The sequence below is a fragment of the Fulmarus glacialis genome, unplaced genomic scaffold (genome assembly GCF_000690835.1).
Source record: "Fulmarus glacialis isolate BGI_N327 unplaced genomic scaffold, ASM69083v1 scaffold14956, whole genome shotgun sequence".
In the NCBI taxonomy this organism is placed as follows: Eukaryota; Metazoa; Chordata; class Aves; order Procellariiformes; family Procellariidae; genus Fulmarus; species Fulmarus glacialis.
In genome coordinates, this window is record NW_009220135.1 from 5,359 (window position 1) to 10,390 (window position 5,032).

Below are 5,032 nucleotides of genomic sequence, written 5' to 3' on the forward strand. Positions count from 1 at the left end.
CAGTAATTATCCCGGATGGAAAGCAAGCTGCAATAACTACCATGACTCCCAGCTTACTTTTGTATTCTAGTAGCTTTAAAAGAACAAAACCCCCAAAGCCGAAGCAGGCATCAAATGAGATCTCAGGGGAGCTGCTGTTGCCTTAGGAGGCTGGTGCTGGATCCTCCCCAGCCAAACCCTCAGGCAGACGCAGCTCGCCAGGCTCCGCCGCCTTCACCCGGTGATTTCGTGGAAGGGAACAACAGTTCCCATACGTGGGTGACCGTTTGTCACAGGCAGTGACAGCGGTCCCTGCAGCCAGGGCTGGAAGTCGGGTCTCCTCCCCCTGCACTAATCCTGCCAGCAGCCTGGTCCTGCTTACGAACAGGATCTGCCTTGTTCGTAACCCAGAGCAAGAAGTCGTTGCACGCCAAAGCTTGCTGCAAGACAGGCACAGTAAAGCGCGGGGGTTTTGCGGCGCGGGCATCTGCCAAAGCAGGCTCTGGGTCCGACACGGGTGCTGGGTGCAGGCAGGGGTGCAGGCAGGGGTGCAGGCAGCAGCTCCGGCTCCTTCGCAGCCTCTGCCGCGGAGAAACATCTCGGCTGACTCACCCCCGCCGCGAGCACCGCCCTCCCGCTCCGGCTTCCCAACCCTTTTCTCTGCAACCCCCAAGTGGTTTCTTTATGGACAGAAGAGAGACTTCCAGTTGGTTTTTTCTTTTTTTTTTTTTTTTTTCCAACAACAAAACAGGCGTTGCCAAGCACAAAGCAGGAGGACAAAAAAAGGGCTGTACCGTTTGGGTAACCAAATCATCCGAGAGTGTTAAAGCATTCATCACAACAAGGGGAACGACATGGCAGGCTTTCCCGGTGATAAATATTCTCTTGATTAATACAGAAAAGAAAAATCCCACCCTAACTATGCAGACGTGGAGTTTTAATCAGCCTTAACGAAGCAGAACTCCTGTTTGTAGGCGACTAGAAACAGAAAGCATCATTTAGTGTCTGTCAATTAGTGTCACGCTCCGCCACTAACATATCCATCAAGATTAAATAGCGTCTAATGCTGACATAACATTCACACTTGTTTGTGCCAAATCATTTATTTAAAGCTAAAAAAAAAAAAGAAAAAAGTTGCCTTTGGATAATGTAACTGTTGACTAACATTTGCATGCAATAAACCACATACTTGGCAAAGACTCGCAGGACTGGAGCCAAGAAAAATCTTCAGCTTGACCTACACAACATTTGCAAACCAGAGCAGTGGGAACAAGTTCGCTACACGGAGCTAAATAGGGGATGGAAAATGCAAGGACACCCAAAGTGCCAGGCTGCGTCAGACCGGTGTTTCCCCCCGGTTTTGGTACCCGGTTATCACAAAGACGCTTTGGAGGGAAGCGCAGAAAACCTTTCAGCAACGAGCACTAGGACGTGTCTTTTGGGATGTGCGGGTGCTCCCCAAGAAGAGAGGCAAGCTAAGCCATAAAGCGCAAGGATTTAGAGCTCTTCAAAACCCTCGAGGATTTTCAATATTTACTATTCGTATTCTGGATGCTCTTGTCATCCACAGAAAGACTTCACCTCTTTCTAACCCGGGTGGCAAGGCCGTCCCGCGGCAGGGAGTCCCACAGCCCATTTCGAGGTGCTGGACCACTTGGGGCTCCCTCCACCCCGAGCCATCCCGGCAGCAGCGATGCCAAAGGGGGGGGGTCAGGGAAACATGGGAGAAGCCGAGTGGCACAGTCATCGAGGCAGATTTTCACCACGATGGACACCCGATGGGGAAAGGAAAGGAAATTGGGGGGAAGAAGAAAAAAAAAAGTACTTTGGAGATGTGGCAAAATGCAGCTTTCCAGATTGGCGTTCCCATGGGAAACTCCTTCGCTGCCTCTCACAAAAATCCGAGGCGCATTCCTCTTCTTTCTTCTGTTATGGTCTGGGCACCATTTATTAAGAACAGCCGAAGGCGGAGAGAAATCCACAGCGAATAGCCCTGGAAGTGCTTCCAAAGCCGTCTGCCTGCGGTAATTTATGGCAGCCCACTCGCAGAAGGGAAAATAAAGAGATAAGACAAGTATTTTTACAGGAAAAGGAGTTAGGAGCGAAGCATATATGGGTGGGTTTTGTGTTGAAATGCTCCGGTCTTGGCGAAAAAAAAAAAAGGAAACGGGGCAAAGCAAAAGGCTTTTGGAGTGGGGTGGCGGGTGTCTGAGCAGACGGACCCAGGCTCATTGCTTCGTCCTCCAGCCCGAAAGAGGACAGTGGGGGGGAAGAGGGTCACCACGGCTGTCACCCGCGGTCACCTCGCCGTGGACCCCCCGGCAATGCCCTTGCTGGGGGCAGAGGCAGGGCTGGGAGCCGCAGGGGAGTTGGTCTTTCCCTCTGTTCGGAAAGCTGGCGGGGAGAGCAAGGACGTAAGGGAGGCTCCGGCGGGACATTCCCACCGGCCGGTGCCGGAGCAGGGGGGGGATCTCTGCAGAGTCAGCGGGGGAGGATGCTCACAGGCTGTAGCTGTTGGTTTTGCCCAATTCTTTTCCCACTTTGGGATTTTTCCCAGTGCTAGGGTTTGGGTTTCTAAGAGATATCAGCCACGCATGGTCTCCCCAGCTCTTCTTTGCATCCAGAGCCTTTTGGGGCAACCAGATTTTCAGAAAATCAGGGTTTTTTTCAGACTCGACCTCAGAGCAAGGCCAGTCTCCCCTTGGCCGTGCACAACCCCGTCGAGCTCCGGGTGCCCAGCCTGAGCCTCCCGGGAGGTATTCCCAGCTTTTAAGATTGAGTTTCCAAGGCAATACGATTTTACATCCTCTGTGTTAACAGTTTGCATCGCCCGATGGCGAGGCTGGATCAGGGCTCTCAGCAGCGACAGGGCAAAGAAGGAGAGAGGGACCCCATCCCGAAGCCCCCCTTGTCATCGAGAGGTAAAAGCGGGGATATTGGCCATTCGGCAAAGCCTCCCGTGGTACTTTTCCACCAGCCGGTGAATCGCCCAGCCCAGGCGGCACAACGGGGTCCTGCTCGCGCCGCAGCGGAAAGCAAAGGGATTAGCACAAGTCTCTCTGCAAATAGAGCTTGGGTGGGGGCACCCAGGGCTCCTCGCCGCTCCCCTGAGAATGAATGGCTGGGTTAACTGGGAAAAGGCACCGGCTGAGCTCTAGCGAAGCAATTATTCATTTGGAGCCACTTTCTCATGGGGGATGGCAGCGCCCGGGCTTCTGGGGCGGAGATTTGCAGGATTTACACAGGACGGAGTAACTCTGGGGTACACCCGGAATAGCTTCAGCCGCAGAAAGACGTCGAAATGCTTTACAAACATCGTCCCAACGGCTGAGCCGCTCGGTCGGGGCCAGGGCAAAGCTCCCTCCCCAGCCTGGGCGCGGGGCTGTCGGAGGACCGAGCAGCCCAGAGGCTGCAGCAGACGCCAGATGTTCCCTCAAACCTGTGCAGATGTTCCCCCCCCCCCCCGCCGGGCCTGAACCAAGAACGTGGGCTCCCTTTGTACCAGCTAGATAATATTAATCCTTTTTCTAGACTCTGAGCGCTGCGGCGGCCGGGAGCTCTGCCAGCGTCTATCGGATTTGTTTGCTGCTAGGTATCGTCACGTACGAGGCGGGGCGAGGCAGAGTGCTCAGCTCCCAGGCAAGTTTCCATGATGAAACAGAGGTTTTTTCCCCAAATCCCAGTGTTTTAGTCTGGATATCCATGCTGTTCCCCAGCGAGTAGGGACCTGTATCTCTGCACCTCTCAGCAGTTTTTGGAGGGTTCAGTTTCCTCCAGGCAGCGACACACAGATTTTTGCTGTGCAAATCGTAGCAGGTGAACAAGAAAACAGGGGGAAAGCCTGGCTTTCCTCCTCCCACCAAAACTTTTCCCCCTAAAACGGTACTTCTTCATTACAGGTTTTATCCTTCAGCCCTTTAAAAAAGAGGGAACAGAGATAACCTGCAAGCTGGCACCAATCCTGCACTGCTCCTGCAGCAGGTCCCCTGGAAGCCCCAAGCTTCCCTATAAAACATCATGGGGGCTCAGCTCCCCGCTCCCCAGAAACGTGATGTATTTGATGACATGAGCACAAAGAGGTACCGAATCCAGAATGATTCGGGCCGTTTCCCATGTCAAGTCAAGAGCCAGCCACTCGCCCTCATTAAACGAGGAGATGGTGACAGTCACCACTAAAACCAGCAGCCAAACTTCCCAGACCCAGGGCTGCACCCCAACGCCACAGCCTTGTCTCCATCAGCACAAGCAATGTGGAAACACGGCAGGGGTGTTCACACCATAATATGCAAACGGAGAATTTTAGGGCAAAAATCCTGGAGTGGGACCTTCAAGACGCCTTTGCAAGATCCAGCTCAACACACGGCAGCCCCACGCCTGGGCACCAGGTAGCGAGCAAAGAACCAGCGCATCGTCTAACCCAGGGTCTGGAGCTCTCAGGCTTCAGAAGAGGGACGAAGGAGCTAATTTGATTTGTGACACCAAGACCTACTCAATTTTCACCCAGATTTTGCGATCAGCAAGAGACGGGGGCACCCTTTGCTCTCCGCAGCTTTCCCACAGGTCTTCCCATTCCCAGCCCAAACGACCTCTGGGCTTTATTTAGCAAATGACCTCCCTGCCGAGTGGCTTTTTGCTGGGTGTCGATGGCACCCAACCCTCCTCATCCTCTATTTGTGCTGGTGAAAGGAGGAATTACTGCAGTATTTGTCTACCACACACTCTTAGACTGTTCATCTCCTCTGCAAAGCAGCCCCAGGGGCACCCACCACTGCACGCTTCTCGTACCACTTGCTAAAAACATCACAGGGAGCAAAGCTTTAAAGCAAATAAAATAATAGAAAATTTCAAATGAAGGTGATTAATGTAGTTGGAGGATCCGGCTGATCAGTGGTTGTGGCGGGGCTGTGCTGGCTGTTGCAGACCTGCATCTCCGAGCAGTTTTTGGAGGGTTCAGCTTCCTCCAGGCAGTGACGAACAGACTTTTGCTGTGCAAATCGTAGCAGGTGAACAAGAAAACAGAGGGAAAGCCTGGCTTTCCTCCTTCCCACCAAAA